The 20,334-nt window shown below is 40.9% G+C and overlaps 1 long non-coding RNA gene across 1 annotated transcript in view; it reads left to right on the top strand.

The window, feature by feature from the left end:
- LOC133545890 (uncharacterized) overlaps nucleotides 1-20,334 on the top strand; it is a 74,234-nt gene that overhangs the window by 16,220 nt on the left and 37,680 nt on the right. Inside the window, exons 3-4 of the long non-coding RNA XR_009804935.1 lie at nucleotides 7,457-7,528; nucleotides 7,631-7,713. This is a non-coding gene — a long non-coding RNA (uncharacterized LOC133545890). The remainder of the gene's footprint in view (nucleotides 1-7,456; nucleotides 7,529-7,630; nucleotides 7,714-20,334) is intronic.

Here is a 20,334-nt window from a genome sequence, read left to right as displayed (position 1 = left end):
TGGGTGTTGCAAGTAGGGCTGGGTATCATCAGGTACCTCGCGATACGATAATATCACGATATTTTGCCCACGAGAACGATAAGATCACGATACTACGATTATGCGATAATCGATGTATTGAAAGAAATTTCATCCACGATACATCATGATTTCAGTGTCACTGAAGAAATTCAAAATTTATTGACTGCACTGAATCCACTTCACCAAAATATTTTCTGTCTGTGCAAATTAAAATTATAACAAAAATGAATGCAGAAAATATACATTTCAGTGCTACTTAACTTCTATGTAATCATGGACACATCAGTGCTTAACAATTAAAATCAAATTCCATCCATCCCCATCCATTTTCTACCGCTTATTTCCTTTTTGGGGTCGCGGGGGGCGCTGGCGCCTATCTCAGCTGCAATCGGGCGGAAGGCGGGGTACACCCTGGACAAGTCGCCACCTCATCGCAGGGCCAACACAGATAGACAGACAACATTCACACTCACATTCACACACTAGGGCCAATTTAGTGTTGCCAATCAACCTATCCCCAGGTGCATGTCTTTGGAAGTGGGAGGAAGCCGGAGTACCCGGAGGGAACCCACACATTCACGGGGAGGACATGCAAACTCCACAAAGAAAGATCCCGAGCCTGGATTTGAACCCAGGACTGCAGGACCTTCGTATTGTGAGGCAGACGCACTAACCCCTCTACCCACCGTGAAGCCCTGAATCACACATCTATATATATATACACACACATATGCACACACATACATACAAATATATATTTTTATACCGTGAATCAAATTGTTTTATGCAAACTGGCACTTCACTGTATATAAAAAATAAACATTTTAGTCAGTGCATTACATTATCAACAACTGGGTGGTCTTATGAAAACCTGAGAACACATTTTAAGATACTATATGGTCTAAGATCTTTTCAAATAAAGCAAGCAATGGACTTTGTAATGCTCGCAGCCCTGGGGGATGCAGAAGGGAGCTTTGCTCTAAACACGGTGTTGATTGTAGGCTGGCTAACAGAAACATTAGCATTAGCGTTGCTACTCGCCCTTTCCTCCGTGGCAAGCTCAGGATGATGGCGGACAAGATGGCTGTGCATGTTCGTTGTGTTGCCCGTGTACTTGACCTTCGCGAGACAGTTCTTGCTGATTGCGAACTCTTTATCAAGTGTTGTTCCATTGTCTGTAGAGTAAAAGCCGAAGTGGGCCCAGACTTTAGATTTAAAATTCGCCGGTGCATCTTTCACATGTTTTTAATAATGGGTTGTACTTTTATAGCGCTTTTCTACCTTCAAGGTACTCAAAGCGCTTTGACACTACTTCCACATTTACCCATTCACTCACACATTCACACACTGATGGAGGGAGCTGCCATGCAAGACGCTAACCAGCACTCATCAGGAGCAAGGGTGAAGTGTCTTGCTCTGGACACAACGGACGTGACGAGGTTGGTACTAGGTGGGGATTGAACCAGGGACCCTCGGGTTGCGCACAGGTTGCGCACGGCCACTCTCCCAATGCGCTACGCTTATTATGCCATCCCAATATTTACTATTACTGGCTATAATGCCCCCGAATTGACAGGATTAGAAGAGTCCATCAATTGTGAATGACATATTAATAAAGTAAGATTGTGTGGTGTTTCTGCATGCGATAGACCGTGCGGAATTTTTCTGGGACATCATCTGGATTGTCTGCGTGTTTTTCTAAAAAGGTATATGTCCCACTACAACAACTATTCAAAAGCATAAAAATAAATACCGTATTTTTCGGACTATAAGTCGCCGAATTTTTTTCATAGTTTGGCCAGGGGTGCGACTTATACTCAGGAGCGACTTATGTGTGAAATTATCAACACATTACCGTAAAATATCAAATAATATTATTTAGCTCATTCACGTAAGAGACTAGACCAGGGGTGCCCATTACGTCGATCACGATCGACTGTTCGATCTCGGAGGGTGTGTCAGTCGATCTCAAGCCAGGCATTAAAAAATAGACATAAAAATGAGCAATCATCAATCATACCAAGACTTCACTTTCGTCAGTTGTTTGACATTCTCGTCACCCGAGGATCTTGTGAGACGACGCTGGCTGCTGCAAGCTCGTATTTAAGAAAAAAATCACTAACAGGGCGGACGCAGAGAAACACATTTTATTTCTAGAGACTCCGTACCTACTGTCAAAACTCTAAAGACCGACTGCACAGTTCCTGTCTTCACCATAAAAGACCTGTTTCATCCTGCCTGTGCTAACAAAATAAGAGTCTCAGAAAGCTAGCGTGCACAAGCTAGCAAGCTACGGAGTTTGATGCCAATGTATTTCCCCCCCGCCCTCAGCGACCGCTTTCTCACTTGCTTGCCCACCCGCACACTCACTGACGTCACTCACCTGCTGCCAGACATTAAAGGGCCACACACATATGCTACTCTCATAACAGTGTTTAAAAACGAGTATGCAAGTTGGACAAATGAGATGCCAAATCCAACCACTTTCATGTGGTATTGGACAGAAAGGAGGACTTTTTTTTCCTCCATTTGAAAATGCGGACGTTATCAGCACCACTGTCTAATTCCAATCAATGCAAGTCATCAGAATCAAATACACCAACTTATATTCTTGTCTTCATGAAAGAAAGGAATCTATGTGTGTTAAACATGCTTGTATTATCATTAAACACCATTAACTTGTTAACAAAAATGTATCTTTCATAAATAAATAAATATAAATTATAAATAGGAATGAGGTAGATCTCCTCGACTTGGTCAATTGAAAAGTTGCTCGCCTGCAGAAAAAGTGTGAGCGCCCCTGGACTAGACGTATAAGATTTTCTCTGCTATTCGCTCCTCCGCTTTGTGCCATTCCCTTCTTTTGCTGCTGCTTCTTCTTCTTCTTTCCTTTCAAAGAGTACTCTACTAGAGTACTCTAGAGTACTGCGCTACAGCGCCATAATGTGGCGGCTCGAAGTAGTGACTCCATAAATCAAACAGGTTTTTGTGGGCGAATCTGTTTAAAACGGCTGTATGTTTATGTTTATAAATATCGATATTTGACGCCCGTGTATCGATAACATGCCGCAAGAGAAAATATATCGCGATATTTCGTAGTATCGATGTTTTGGCACACCCCTAGTTGCAAGTATCACACCTCAGTCACGCCCACTTTGCAAAATAACGCTGCATTTGCCAAGCAGACAAATGCTATCCGCATTTACAAGCTCACCCGGACTGCCAAGTTATATCAAGTGATTGAATTGTTGCATCCTATTTGCTATGGCCGTGACACGGATGTTTGCAGAAATGTCTTTGATTGGAAGGTTAAGAATTTTTTTTTCTCTTTTCTGTGCCACAAAGGACTGTTGTTGATCCACACCCAAAGGCAGCATGTCTGACACTAAACGCCGTGGGCGTCTGGAGAGGCGACAAAGCAAATAGTTCTAGCATCACCCGCCCACCGAATCTCTTGGGTGACGCTGCCTGACACCGTCCGCTGCGGCGGGCACACGCCACCACTCGATAACTAATTCCAATGTCCTTAGCAACCCCACTGCCTCCGCTACGCTTCTCTATTTTTCAAAAGGAGAGCCAAAGGACAGGATGTCTAATAATCAAAAAGAAATAGGAAATTATGTTTTTTTTCTCTTTCTCGCAAGAACACATTACTTGCATCAGATGAACAAGACACATATAGGGAGGTGTACTGATTTTCTAGGAACCACCAAAGTACACATACTGTCGATGTTGTCAGGGCTCCACATTGTAGCAGTAGTTGTGAAACAGAGATCAATCAATCAATCAATGTTTATTTATATAGCCCCAAATCACAAATGTCTTAAAGGACTGCTCAAACCATTACGACTACGACATCCCCGGAAGAACCCACATAAGGGCAAGAAAAACTCACACCCAGTGGGCAGGGAGAATTCACACCCGGTGGGACGCCAGTGACGATGATGACTATGAGAAACCTTGGAGAGGACCTCAAATGTGGGTAACCCCCCCCCCACCTCCAGGGGACCGAAAGCAATGGATGTTGAGCGGGTCTAACATGATACTGTGAAAGTTCAATCCGTAGTGGCTCCAACACAGCCGTGAGAGTTCAGCAGCGAGAGTCCCGTCCTCAGGAAACCATCCCAAGCGGAGGCGCAGCACCAGCGTAGAGATGACCCCAACCGATACACAGGCGAGCGGTCCATCCTGGGTCTCGACTCTGGACAGCCAGTACTTCATCCATGGTCATCCGACCGGACCCCCTCCACAAGGGAGGGGGGGACAGAGGAGAAAAAGAAAAGAAGCGGCAGATCATCAGGTCTAAAAAGGAGGTCTATTTAAAGGCTAGAGTATGCAAATGAGTTTTAAGGTGAGACTTAAATGCTTCTACTGAGGTAGCATCTCGAACTGTTACCGGGAGGGCATTCCAGAGTACTGGAGCCCGAACAGAAAACGCTCTATAGCCCGCAGACTTTTTTTGGGCTTTAAGAATCACTAATAAGCCGGAGTTTTTTGAACGCAGATTTCTTGCCGGGACATATGGTACAATACAATCGGCAAGATAGGATGGAGCTAGACCGTGTAGTATTTTATACCTAAGTAGTAAAACCTTAAAGTCACATCTTAAGTGCACAGGAAGCCAGTGCAGGTGAGCCAGTACAGGTGTAATGTGATCAAACTTTCTTGTTCTTGTCAAAAGTCTAGCAGCCGCATTTTGTACCAACTGTAATCTTTTAATGCTAGACATGGGGAAACCCGGAAATAATATGTTACAGTAATCGAGACGAGACGTAACAAACGCATGGATAATGATCTCAGCGTCTTTAGTGGACAAAATGGAGCGAATTTTAGCGATATTACGGAGATGAAAGAAGGCCGTTTTAGTAACGCTTTTAATGTGTGACTCAAAGGAGAGAGTTGGGTCGAAGATAATACCCAGATTTTTTACCGAGTCACCTTGTTTAATTATTTGGTTGTCAAATGTTACAGTTGTATAATTAAATAAAGGTCGGTGTCTAGCAGGACCGATAATCAGCATATCCGTTTTTTTGGCGTTAAGTTGCAAAAAATTAGCGAACATCCATTGTTTAATTTCATTAAGACACGTCTCCAGCTGACTGCAGTCCGGCGTGATGGGCTCTGGGAAGCCAGGGTGCAGGAACAGGCAGGGCTTGGGCTTTGGAAAGCCATGGAACCGGCAGAGGTCGTGGTTTGGAAAGCTGTGAAACGGGTACCAGCGGAGCTTGGGGAAGCAGGACCGAGCTTGGCGAGGTCACTTGTTGGCTGGATCATTCTGTCACGGCTCCGCATTGTAGCGGTAGTTGTGACACAAAGATGCGGAGACAGGAGACAACATACAGCTAAGGATGTCTTTAAAGGAGAGTGCAACAGGGACATGAACAGCAAGTTCAGGGAAAGCTATGCAAAGCAACAATTACCTTGACATACAACAAGGATCCTGGCTGGCATATAAAGAAGCCAGATTGACAACCTAGAACAGAAGTGCCCAGATTGTCAATCAGGGACAGGTGAGGAAGACAGCGCTCAGGAGGGGTTAAGGCAGACAGGAAGGGTAACTAATTGATTGTTACATCAACAGATAGCGGCATTTATGGTAGCAGCTTACCCTAAAACAGGGGTGTCAAACTCAAATACAGAGTGGGCCAAAATTTTAAACGGAACAAAGCCGCGGGCCAAGGTTGAACACATTGACATTATAATAGGGACCCAAACAAGTTTTGCATTAAATATTGAACAAATAATAATAATAATAATAATTAAAAAAATAACAATGGCATATCAAATAAATTTTGAATAAAAATGTAATGCCTTTTTTTCTATTTGCAATCTTCTGAGGATCAATTTTTTTCCACAGGCTAATAATACATTTGAAAATGAAATAACAAAAATAAATGAACCAAACATTCAAGCCTTGAAGTAGCAAGAGAAAATGCATGAATAAAACGTTAATTATTGGTCAGTTTGCTGGAAGTTTCCCGAAAGAGTTAGTGCTGCAAGGGTTTCTGGGTATTTGTTCTGTGGTGTTACGGTAGGAATGTTCACCCGAAATGTGTTTGTCATTCTTGTGTGGTGTGGGTTCACAGTGTGGAGCATATTTGTAACAGTGCTAAAGTTGTTTATACGGCCACCCTCAGTGTGACCTGTATGGCTGTTGACCAATTATGCATTGCATTCACTTTGTGTGTGTGTGTGTGTGTGTGTGTGTGTGTGTGTGTGTGTGTGTGTGTGTGTGTGTGTGTGTGTGTGTGTGTGTGTGTGTGTGTGTGTGTGTGTGTGTGTGTGTGTAAAAGCCACAAATATGTGACACGCTTTTAGTATGGAGGAAAAGTGGACGTGACGACAGGTTGTAGAGAACGCTAAAGGCCATGCCTTAAATGCACGCCCCCAATATAGTTGTCCAGGTGGAAATCGGTAGAATTTCGGGAGAATGGTTGCCCCGGGAGATTTTCGGTAGGGGCACTGAACTTTGAGAGTCTACCAGGAAAATTGGGAGGGTTGGCAAGTATGAGTATTAGCGGTGAATCCGGTCTTACAGCGGCACCGACGCTGTTTAACATCGGCGGGCCATCTCTAATCCTAAATTGATATTGCTTCAAGGGCCAAATTAAATTACACGGCGGGCCAGATTTGGCCCGCGGGCCAGAGTTTGACACCCATGCCCTAAAACAATTTTCTGGACTTGGAGAAACACCTGTCTGGAGGCTGGTGGGAATATGTACATTTGATTGATTGATTTTTACAGCTCTCTGTGTGTGTGTGTGTGTGTGTGTGTGTGTGTGTGTGTGTGTGTGTGTGTGTGTGTGTGTGTGTGTGTGTGTGTGTGTGTGTGTGTGTGTGTGTGTGTGTGTGTGTGTGTAAGTAAGTGTATATATATATATGTGTGTGTGTACATATGTGTGTGTATATGTATATAAATGTGTATTTATGTACAGTATATATATGTATATATGTGTGTGTGTACATATGTGTGTGTGTGTGTACATATGTGTATTTATGGATATATATATATATGTATGTATATATATATGTATATATAAATGTATAGATATTTATGTATGTATGTATATATTTATAGGCATATATATATGTATTTATGTATGTATATATTTATAGGTATATATATATATATATATATATATTTATGTATGTATATATTTATAGGTATATATATATATGAGTGAGAGAGAGAGAGCGTGTGTGCTTGGGTTCCTTCTTTCAGGGACACTGATACAAATATTCTCATTAATGTCTGATAGAATGCTAAAAACATTATGTCAGACCACCTCAAAAATCAAACTGAAGTTTAATTTGTTTTTTACTGAATAAGACACCCAGAATGTACAGAAAAATAAAGAATGTGGGGATTTATAATTTTAAATACGAACGATAAAACACTGAATATTAACAACATCGCTCCTCTTTCACTTCTCAGGCCAACTCCTCGATCGACATCTTTTACAACCAAGCAAAAGGCAACAAACACGGATTAGTATGAACACAAAAGGTAAAAAAACAAAACACATACAATCTGATGTATCATCACTTTTCTGCAGAACGTTGTTGTAAAAATCTGCTTCAATGTCTGTCCCACACACCTGCGTTTCAGGCTGGCCAGTCTGGAAATACTCCGTGAAAACAAACCCCGGCCATTCTGCATCATAATGGTGACTCAAGGTTGGATGTTGAAAGGTAAATTATTCGGGAAAATGCCTAGGTCTGCCCTAAGATCTTAGCGCGAGTCCGCCATTTTTCTTCAGTTGTAGTTCAAAGTTGTAGTCAGCAAGTTCCTTATTTTTCTCTATTCTCTCGTTGTGGGGCAGACTGGCTCGTACATGCACATGCATCCTCCACTGTTGCCATTTCTAATAAAAAGTAACACATAGTTCAAACTTATATCTGTCAGTAGACTCGCTATGGAAGCGCTAAAAACTACAACATGGCTGACGGGGGAGGACAGTTAAAGGGGAGTTGAAATAAATTTTAAAAAAATCCCCGTACAGCTTTACCTGAAGCTAGAGTGCATGCCTTATTTAGTCGCTTTCTTCTTTTTATTATTGTTAAGATTTCTAAACAAGTTGACCTTTGTGGATGGAATAAATATAGCCCAGGCAGAATCCCAATCAGCCAGGTAATCAATTAAAAGGTCAGCTGAAACAACAATCATCGACTGGAAAGAGCAGCGCTGAGTTTATGGCGTACATTTAGCTGAGTTGAATAATTAATATTACCCAAAATGCCAACATGTTCATCCGGAAATAAATAGCATTGTAAAGCATTGTAAATGTCACCCGGGCTGCTCATTGTATTCAGAAAAAATAAACAGACGGCGGACGCTTTGTTGTTGTGAGCTCCCAAATGATCACCCATTGAGGTCAGTGGCAGTAAAAGTGAGTCAGTGTTATTTCCAGGCAGAGGACACGGAGAAGGGAGTGGAACCACCTGGTCCTGCCACACTGTCAGCCCAACCGTTGCAGCAGGCGATCTCGCTAACACTGACAAGAAGATCCAGAGGGGAACTTTATTCGAAGAGGAATTAGGCCCTGTACACCAGGAAATATTTTAAGGTTTATCTACCGTTTCCGCCTTTTGTCCGATTCAGGCATTTTTTTTAAAAACGCCGGCCATAGTAGATCAATCTTAAGAGCATTCGGTATGGTTTTAGAAAACCATGTTGTAACTACCACCATCGTTCAACTCTTGAGTTGACCACACGACAGGACCTATGATGACTTTTTATCTACATTTAAAACACACCACATAATGGCCCGGGCAACACAGATTATTTTGCCCGTTCACGATTTATTTTGGAATTTTTTTACGTCTGTTTGAACCGGGGGTGTCCAAACTAGGACCCGACAATTCCAACACTGGCCCGGCAGAAATTTAAATAACTGGCAGTTTAATTGTCGCTATCTTAAGGACAGCACGATTGACTCAAGCCAGTGAACGGTGGATGGATTGAGCTTTCCTGAGATTACATGCACATCATTTACCTTTATGGCTAAATCTAAACAACCTTCCCAGGTCATGGCACAGAAAAAATTAATTCAACCAGCACAAAAAGTCAACAAACATGGTCACACATAACACAACAGAACTTTAAGGATATTGTAACAGCCAGCCACCATAAAGAAAACATCTAAATTACACCCATTTAAATCCATTGCAAGGCATGGTGGGAAAAATGCAAAAAACACTCTTTGCACACTTATGCATGTTTGGCGTATTTTAGCTGCTTGATATTTGTGATTGATTACAAAACCTTAAGGAGATTGTCACGAAGGTAAACAAAGTTGGAGTTGAACCTTACATGCTCTTAATATTAGATTTTAATCATTATTAAGTATATATATATAATATATATATATATGTGTATACATTATATTATTAAAATATGTATACACATACTTTATATGTTCATACAGATATGTATATACATGTATTTGTATATATATAGTACATATATCTGTATATATGTGTATACATACACATATATATGTACATACATGTGTGTGTATATATATATATATATATATATATATATATGTATGTATGTGTGTATATATGTATGTATATATACACACAAACACACTTATTTATATATATATATATATATATATATATATATATATATATATATATATATACACACACACATACATACACACATATGTGTATATATATATATATATATATATATATATATATATATATATATATATATATATATATATCTTTAACCCAAAGCAGTCCCCCAGTCAAAAAGTTCTGACTCCCCTGGTGTCAACAGTGCAATTCTGTATTTTTCATATCCGACTTAGGCCTCCTTGGAACGCTCCCGCGCTCAGGTCACAATCATCCGACAAGAAAATCGTTCAAAAAGCTATTAGTGTCATAATTTTTTGCCAATACAAACAGTTACAAAATAAATACTACAAAATGAGTGCAATTAAAATGTTTTAGGAACTCACAGGAAAGTCCCACCTCTCTTGTCTCCAGCTGCTCGCCCACGCACTCTTCAAACAGACATTGGAGCAAAATGTCCTGTAAAACCGCCAGAGCCAAAATTCTTGTCCTCTTCATATTAATCTTCTCCTTGCAATAATTACGTTCAGAAAATGCCGAAAAAATGTCTATTCTTGAGTGAATACTGCAGTGCGTGCGACGCCATGACATCATGGCCGCAAACAGGTCATGTTGCATTCACATTAGAAATCACATTTTTAGGTCATGTGTGCAATTACATAAAATGATCGGATTCAACAACAAAAAAAATCCAAATTGGACATCCGACCTTGCAGTGTGAACGTAGCCAATATGCTTTGGTGTAAATTCTTCTCATACATTACTTTTAAGACCCGTTTTTGAGTCTGTTTCTGGAGGCGTTCCCAGATTGCAAATTAAACCACCACCCACCCTCTCTAAAATTATATACACTGTTCAAATAACATCTTAAAGTCCTCATTGCTATTTATCTTCCAGACAGGTTCAGAAAAATACTTCATAAACAACATATAAATTCACCCTGTCACAAATTCAGGTACATCTTTAGATTCGACAAGCGATACAAATCTGGATAAAAAAATCTACTTGTGGCATTTATGCTGCTGCACGTTGCACATTGGCGTTATTATGCACATGCCAAGATCATATGAAAATAATATTTATCGTATTTTCCGGACTATAAGGCGCAGTTAAAATCCTTTTTTTTTTTTTTTTTTTTCAAAACTCGACAGTGCGCCTAATGTATGGATTCATTCTGGTTTTGCCTACCGACCTCGAAGCAATTTTATTTGGTACACGGTGTACTGATAAATGTGACCAGTAGATGGCAGCCACACATAAGATATATGTGTAGGCTGCACTATGATGGCAATATGACTCAAGTAAGCAACATCGACATTTTATATGTTACACAAGGCAGTCAAAAATCCATCAAAATGTTTTTGTAGGACTTTGGTAAGCTATGAAGCCGCACTGCTTGATGAATTGTCACCGTATTAAACATAGTAGTATTATTATAGTGTGTGTATAACGTAAGACATTAACTGCCGTTTTGTTTCGCAATATTATGCAAAAAGCAATTTTTCTTACCTTCTGGTACCTGCTAAACTGTTTTTGAGATCTGCATGAGTCCTGAAAAATTGCATGGCTCCGCCTTTTTAGATTTTGCCGACGAGGTAGTCGATAAGGTCCTTCTTGTTATAGGACATTCATCCCCCGCTGTTGCCATTTCTAATACAAAGTTGTGTGAAGTTCTTATAGCTGTCAGTAAACTCGCCATGAAAGCGGTAAAACACACCGGTGTAGTGAGTTTTCATTATTCACCCAAGGAACTTTAGTTATTAGACAGTTCCCGTCGGACGTTTTTTCACGGGACACATTTCCAGCCTTGTTGTTGTTTCCGGATGAGGAGATGCTGCTCTGTTATTGATTGAAGTAAAGTCTGAATGTCATTAAAACAGTTAGCTCCATCTTTTAACATTTCTTCCACTCCCGTCCTTGCACGCTACACCGCTACAACAAAGATGACGCTGCCGAAGGTGAGCCACGTAAATAGGATCACCCACAAAACGGCGCATCCTGAAGCAACCGTCAGAAAGCGACTTGAAGATGATCCGTAAAACATCATCTATGTAACATGACCAAAGAACCTCCATTACATGTTATGTAGACCACAAGGAAGTGTTTTACATTTAGAAAAATTCAAATAGTAATATGCCACAAGAACGCCTCCCTACGGAGGTGTTTATGGCACGTCCAACTGGTAGGAGGCCACGGGGAAGACCCAGGAGACGTTGGAAAGACTATGTCTCCCAGCTGGCCTGGGAACGCCTCGGGATCCCCCGGGAAGAGCTGGACGAAGTGGCTGGGGAGAGGAAAGTTCGGGCTTCCCTGCTTAGGCTGCTGCCCCTGCACCCGACCTCGGATAAGCGAAGAAGATGGATGGATGGATGGATGGATAATAATAGTAATAATATGACTCCTTTTAATGAGCCCTATTATGCGCCTTATATATGAAAAAAGATAGAAATTAGACCATTCATCGGCAGTGCGCCTTATAATCTGGTGAGCCCTATGGTCCGGAAAATATGGTGGCTTATTTTTTGTTTTCGCCAGGGGGAGAGGAGCTCCCCACCTTCTGAGAGCTTATGTCTAAAAAAGTATGTCCACCTTGGGACGCAGTTACACTGCATACAGATTCATCCAAAAATGAATACACCTCATGATTTGATACTCCAGCTTTGTTAAGCCCGAGTATCCAACATTGTGACAACATTCACAAGTCAGCGAATATTAAAGTCATCGCAGGTTTCTTTAATGCTAAATAGTTTTTGGATTTTATTGGGAGTCCTGCAGCAACATTTTGTGATTCAGTTTTTTTCTAAAATCCTCCCTCATGACAAAACAAATGGCTGCACCTGCTTCATCTTCTCCTGATTTAGAAAATATACACGTATATTATCCAAAAGGCATCGCAGCATACGGATCTAATGACACGCCTCCCAGCCACCATTTTGTCAGCATTTTTAAGACTTCTACTTCATTGCTACTCCACATTTTTTTGGGTCGCAGACTCGCTGGCGGATGTTTTCTTTGTCTGAATAGAGCAGGGGTCCCCAGACACGTCAGTAGGCTAAATGAACCTCTTCAACATAAGTTCTCTTATCAATTCTTCCGGGTGGGGATTTTTACGGTACATCGGGGCAGAAGAAGACGGCACGGATGCACGGTCGTTGCTTTAGCTGTATTTATTAATAAAAATATTATGAAATGTGAAACTTAATCCAAATATGAATAAGGTGTGACTATGTGTAGCGATTGACTGAGTCATGTTACCAGGAGTGTTGAGGGAAGTGCGGAAGTCCAAGAGGGCAAGGCAAGCTCGGAGATCCAGAGACAGGCAGGAGGTCAGGAGCAAGAGCAAGGCGTCAAAACTCAGTGTCCAGACGGGAGGTCGAGATCCAAAGGGCAGCTAGGGAACCAGAGGGAATACAGGGAGACGAGACACACAGCTCGTAACCAGGGAACGGAAGAATGCTGCTAGAACGACACAGGAACACGAGACAAATGAACACAGAGGAGGAGAAAGCATAGAGATAGAGACGTGTCGGGTTACTGTACGGTACAGGTAGCTACGTTCTGGCCCGGAACGCAGGTCTGCGCTGGCTTAAAAAGCACTGGCAACTCATCAGCCTCAGGTGTGTTGAGTGCTGATTGATTGCAACTGCGCCGGTGCGCAGGAGTAGTGAGCGCATATTTAATATGTTTTTTACAATTTTAATTTTGATAGTACCACATAGGATATGTTTAGATCTAATGTTTGTATACTGTTGATGTTATACAATAGCCAGTAGTGCGTCAATGTGTGCTTGTATACTATTTCTCCAGCAATGGTCATGTGGTGACATAAATGATGGTATTTTGAGAGGTAATCATTGCCGTCGGACATCACTGAAGGCCGTGGTACGAAACGCAAGGCCCGCCACAGATATTTCCATTATGACTGATCTAATAATATGGTCAGATGCAGAAGCGTTACCACAGTGACGTTAATCTACAGACATTTACCGAAGACGTTTGGAACAGAATATTCCAAATGTCTGACAGCAATTTGTGTCAATCTGCGACGTTTAAACTGTTGTTGCATACTTTACGGATTGCAAATACAATTGGATATGGTTTAATGCAGGGGTCACCAACCCACGGGCACCAGGTAGCCCGTAAGGAGCAGATGAGTCGTCCGCTGGCCTGTTCTAAAAATAGCTCAAATAGCAGCACTTACCAGTGAGCTGCCTCTATTGTTTAAATTGTATTTATTTACTAGCAAGCTGGTCTCGCTTTTCTCGACATTTTTAATTCTAAGAGAGACAAAACTCAAATAGAATTTGAAAATCCAAGAAAATATTTTAAAGACTTGGTTTTCACTTGTTTAAATAAATTCATTTATTTTTTTACTTCGCTACTTATAACTTTCAGAAAGACAATTTTAGAGAAAAAATACAACCTTAAAAATGATTTTAGGATTTTTAAACACATATACCTTTTTACCTTTTAAATTTCTTCCTCTTCTTTCCTGACAATTTAAATCAATGTTCAAGTAATTATTTTTTTTATTATTGTAAAGAATAATACATTAATTTTAATTTGATTCTTCATTTTAGCGTCTGTTTTTTCGACGAAGAATATTTGTGAAATATTTCTTCAAACTTATTATGATTAAAATTCAAAAAAAATATTCTGGCAAATATAAAAAATCTTTAGAATCAAATTTGAATCTTATTTCAAAGTCTTTTGAATTTATTTAAAAAATTTTGTTCTGGAAAATCTAGGAAAAATAATGATTTGTCTTTGTTAGAAATATAGCTTGGTCCAATTTGTTATATGTTCTAACAAAATGCAGATTGGATTTTAACCCATTCAAAACATGTCATCAAAATTCTAAAATTAATCTTCATCAGGAAAAATTACTAATGATGTTCCTTAAATTATTTTTTTAATTTTTTCAAAAAGATTCGAATTAGCTAGTTTTTTTTCTTCTTTTTTTCGGTCCAATTTTGAATTTTAAAGAGTCGAAATTGAAGATAAACTATGTTTAAAAATTTCATTTTCATTTTTTTTCCTGTTTTGTCCTCTTTTAAACCGGTCAATTAAGTGTTTTTTTCGTCATTTATTCTCTACAAAAAAATGTACGACGGAATGACAGACAGAAATACCCATTTTTTAAATATATATATATATATAGATGTATTTATTAAAGGTAAATAGAGCAAATTGGCTATTTCTGGTCATTTATTTAAGTGTGTATCAAACTGGTAGCCCTTCGCATTAATCAGTACCCAAGAAGTAGCTCTTGGTTTCAAAAAGTTTGATGACCCTTGGTTTAATGGCTAAAATGAAACACGATTAGGTATATAAAGTCAACTTCTTTTTTCCACTCAACTGCTTCTTTAAATCAGTGTCTTCGACGATGATAACCATCAAATATGATCAAAGAAATCACAGGCTCATTTAAATAAAGACACACCGTCCGATTTGTGCGCCGTAGAAATGATATGCACTCGTGTTAATAAGATAGAAAACGAGGCAATTTCGTATTTTCAGCAAAAGTTCAAGTGTTTGAACCTGTTCAGTAGGAAATTACTTCTGTTGTGCTTTGGCGCTGTTAGGGAAATAACATTTCCTCGGCCGTCGGGGGCAGGGGGACTGTAGAGGGAGCCCTGGAGCCAATCAAGCCCCTTTATGGCTGCGGCTTTAACAGGTTGTCTCTAAGGTATGAGAGGCAAGGCAAATCAAGTGCAAAATGCAAGCTGCAGTTGTCGTTAAAGCGACTTTATTCTCATGCAAACGATACAAACCGAACAGACCGTCCCATGCGCCTTCCGCCCAAAGCACGCTCGTTCCAAAAGCAATGCCACAGTCCGCTCTTAAAAGACTTTTGGACTCGGATTTGCCGTGAGAAAGAGGCCCCCTTTTTCCAAATCCCGGGGTCAATGCGAGGGACTTTAATTGAAATAGACCGAGAGATCTGTGGGAGAGGGGAGAAGTGCCATGTTATTAACTGATCTGTAGATAGACTTGTTGCCGTTTTAAATTGAGAAAGGAAAGGAGCAGACTGGATGCGAGATAATCCATCATTCCGCCAACCCCTTGGGACAGAGGACCGACTCCCCGGCTTCATCAACAGCTAAAGTGCCGACAGCAGACCTGGTTTTCGCCCACAATGAGCGAGGTATCAGGTGGGAAATGGACCTTGAGGCAGCTCAGCACAGCCTTGTCCTCTCGTAGCGTGGCAGACTGAATGGATGAAAAACTGCCAAAGATTTTCATTTCATTTTTGATTTATTTATTTATTTCGGGCAATGACGTAAAAAAATAATAATAACAATAATTTAAAAAAAGTACAAAGTTGACAACACATGATCAAATAAATGAATGTAGTGCAAAAGGTAATGTATAGTATGTAATGCATGATTGTCCAGTTTTGCCTGAAAGGGAGTGGGAAGAAGATAATTTGTTTAATCCCACCCCCAGTTCTCCATTCAGTGATTATTCCCATTAGTTTCACTGTTAGAAACCCTGTTTCCATATGAGTTGGTAAATTGTGTTAGATGTAAATAACGGAATAGAATGATTTGCAAATCATTTTCAACCCATATTCAGTTGACTATGCTACAAAGACGACATATTTGATGTTCAAACTGATAAACATTTCTTTTTTGCAAATAATCATTAACTTTAGAACTTGATGCCAGCAACACGTGACAAAGAAGTTGGGAAAGGTGGCAATACATACTGATAAAGTTAAGGAATACTCATCAAACACTTATTTGGAACATCCCACAGGTGTGCAGGCTAACAAAGGCTCCTAATTTAGCTGCTGACATATGCAGTAACATATTGTGTCATTTTCCATTTTGTTATTTTGTCAACATTATACGGACAAGTGGTATGAAATTAATTATTTTCTGCTTGTTCATTTACTGTTAATATCTGCTTACTTTATGTTTTAACATGTTCTATTTATACTTATGTTAAAATGTAATAATCACTTATTCTTCTGTTGTTTGGATGCTTTACATTAGTTTTGGATGATACCACAAATTTGGGTATCAATCCGATACCAAGTCGTATTCAAATTCCTCATGTGTCCAGGGACATATTTCCTGAGTTCATAAACACAATATAAATTTAAAAAAATTAAAGAAGATGTTGCGTTGCCAAAAAATATCGACGTAATAATAATAGTATCGACTAGATAAGCTCTTGTAGTTGGTATCATTACAGTGGATGTTAGGTGTAGATCCACCAATGGTGTTTGTTTACATTGTGACGCCGGTGAGCTACGGTGTGTAGTGAAGCATATTTAATAATAATAATAGATTGTATTTGCAAAAAGCACTTTATGTTGAGCAAACAACCTCAAAGTGCCACAGTGTAAAAAAATAGTAATAATAATAATAGCTAATAAAAATAAATAAAATATAAAGACTAGAAACAGCCCAATAGCTAGAACCAGCATGCATGTCTATAAAAAGGCTTTTTAAAAAAGATGGGCTTCACGGTGGCAGAGGGGTTAGTGCGTCTGCCTCACAATACGAAGGTCCTGCAGTCCTGGGTTCAAATCCAGGCTCGGGATCTTTCTGTGTGGAGTTTGCATGTTCTCCCCGTGAATGCGTGGGTTCCCTCCGGGCACTCCGGCTTCCTCCCACTTCCAAAGACATGCACCTGGGGATAGGTTGATTGGCAACACTAAATTGGCCCTAGTGTGTGAATGTGAGTGTGAATGTTGTCTGTCTATCTGTGTTGGCCCTGCGATGAGGTGGCGACTTGTCCAGGGTGTACCCCGCCTTCCGCCCGATTGTAGCTGAGATAGGCGCCAGCGCCCCCTGCGACCCCGAAAGGGAATAAGCGGTAGAAAATGGATGGATGGGTTTTTAAGCCTTTTTTAAAAGCATCCACAGTCTGAGGTGCCCTCAGGTGGTCAGGGAGAGCGTTCAACAGACTGGGAGCAGCGGAGCAGAAAGCCTGGTCTCCCATTGTTCGAAGCTTTGTCCGTGGAGGTTGGAGGAGGTTAGCCTGTATGGAGCGGAGGTGTCGTGTGGAGGATTTGGGGGTGAGCAGTTCCTTGAGGTAGAGGGGGGCATTTCCATGGATGCACAGGTGAGTTAGTAGGGAGATTTTGAATTCAATCCTGAATGGAACAGGAAGCTATTCCTCGTCCTGCAGGTATAATACTTGTAAGAAACTTAGTGATTAGTGATTTGGAAGTAGCTAAAACACTGCAGATTGCGAATGGACGTTAACCGCTAACTAGCTAGCCATGTCTTAAAGCACCTTTTCCGTTGGGCGTTTCAGTGTTATAACTTCACCCTTATTGTTAGTTTTTAAGCCCAAATGCAACCTTTTCTATCTACACACCGCGTCTGCTTGTAAGTACTCCACGATTGTGCGCTGCCGAACATGCTCCTCTGCTCGTAAACCAGCTATGACACGACGGGGCGGGGGTACTTTTCAGAAGCGGTGTAGTACTGAATATCATTCATTAGTATACTAATACCGGTATAACCGTCCAAACTTAGTGTGAATACATCAGTGAGTTAAAGAGGCGCAGTACGTATTTAACACCAGCGTTCTCACCTCGCAGCCCAACAAAGCGGCATCATTCACAGTGTAATCATGCTGTTGTCGATATGATATTGAAACATAACCAAGCCCACGTTGCAGCGCGGAATTATTCACTTACAAGGCCAATATGCCGCCCCCCGATTCTATTTTCCTTGCGTGCGGCGACATAAATCATGTCGACGCTCATTAAATGCCCAGCAAGCTCAAGATAATTACCCCAGCTTGCCTGGCTCGGAGCCCCCCCTCAAATCTTCATGAGTGTTTGCGGCCCCCAGCAGGGAGGAGGGAGGAGGAGAATGAGGACGACACAGAGAGAATTAGATGGGAGAAGAAGGAAGGAGACATGGCTTTTGCCTCCAGTCCTTGTTTAGGGACCTTTTTATTTGAGCACTATGCAAGTTGCAATTACTAAACTACGGCCTAAAAAAACCTAAAAAAAATATCACATTTTTAACAAGGTAATATTGTCATGTCTATGGGATCATGTCTTGTTTTGGTCATGTTCGGTTTTGTTTTTTTGGACAATCAGTTTGTTTGTTTTTTATACTTTTTGATTTCTAATTTACTCTTTTAATTGATTTTACCCTTTAAAATTGTTTTTAATCATGCATCCATCCATCCATCCATTTCCTACCGCTTATTCCCTTTTGGGGTCGCGGGGGGCGCTGGCGCCTATCTCAGCTACAATCGGGCGGAAGGCGGTGTACACCCTGGACAAGTCACCACCTCATCGCAGCTTCGAACAATTGGAGACCAGGCTTTCTGCTCCGCTGCTCCCAGTCTGTTGAACGCTCTCCCTGACCACCTGAGGGCACCTCAGACTGTGGATGCTTTTAAAAAAGGCTTAAAAACCCATCTTTATAAAAAAAAAGCCTTTTTATAGACATGCATGCTGGTTCTAGCTATTGGGCTGTTTCTAATTTTTATATTTTATTTATTTTCATCCATCCATTTTCATCCATCCATTTTCTACCGCTTATTCCCTTTCGGGGTCGCGGGGGGCGCTGGCGCCTAGCTCAGCTACAATTGGGCGGAAGGCGGGGTACACCCTGGACAAGTCGCCACCTCATCGCAGGGCCAACAGAGATAGACAGACAACGTTCACACTCACATTCACACGCTAGGGTCAATTTTTTTAGTGTTGCCAATCAACCTATCCCCAGGTGCATGTCTTTGGAAGTGGGAGGAAGCCGGAGTACCCGGAGGGAACCCACGCATTCATGGGGAGAACATGCAAACTCCACACAGAAAGATCCCGAGCCTGGATTTGAACCCAGGACTGCAGGACCTTCGTATTGTGAGGCAGACGCACTAACCCCTCTCCCACCGTTATTTATTTTTATTATCTATTATTATTATTACTATTTTTTTACACTGTGGCACTTTGAGGTTGTTTGCTCAAGGTGAAGTGCTTTTTACAAATCTAGTATTATTATTAAATATGCTTCACTACACACCATAGCTCACTGGCGTCACAATGTAAGCAAACCCCATTGGTGGATCTACACCTAACATCCACTGTAATGATACCAAGTGCTAGAGCGTATCTAGTCGATACTACTATTATTATTGTTTTTAATCATCCATCCATCCATCCATCCATTTTCTACCGCTTATTCCCTTTTGTGGTCGCGGGGGGCGCTGGCGCCTATCTCAGCTGCAATCAGGCGGAAGGCGGGGTACACCCTGGACAAGTCGCTACCTCATCGCAGGGCTATTGGTTTTACATTTATTTATTTTTTGTTTTCATTCAGTCATTGGTGGAGCATAATATTGTTTTTTAATATTGTTTTTAACATGGCTGTGCAGCACTTTGGAAACGTCCTTGTTGTTTAGGCTTGCTATATAAATAAAGTGGATTGGATTGGATTGGATTGTTACCATAGCAACTCAGTTGCACCTGTCATGCCACGCACCTGTTCAATCACCTGTATTATTTAAACCGAAAGTTGCCAGGGAGTCAGACTGGTGACTTTATCTCTACTCCCTTCATGCCATGCCGTGCCTGTTAACCACACTGTCCATAGTTTCCCTCCTGCCCTTGCCACGTACGTTTTTTTGTTGTTTTTATGTCACATTTATTGAGTTTTGTGTTTTGTCCATAGTCATGCCATAGTGCTAGTTTTTTGTTTTCATAGTCAAGTTTGTTCTCCGTCATTGTGCGCGCCTTTTGTTTGCCTT

The sequence above is a fragment of the Nerophis ophidion genome, linkage group LG29, assembly GCF_033978795.1.
Source record: "Nerophis ophidion isolate RoL-2023_Sa linkage group LG29, RoL_Noph_v1.0, whole genome shotgun sequence".
NCBI lineage: Eukaryota > Metazoa > Chordata > Actinopteri > Syngnathiformes > Syngnathidae > Nerophis > Nerophis ophidion.
This window is presented reverse-complemented; position numbering and strand designations above follow the sequence as displayed.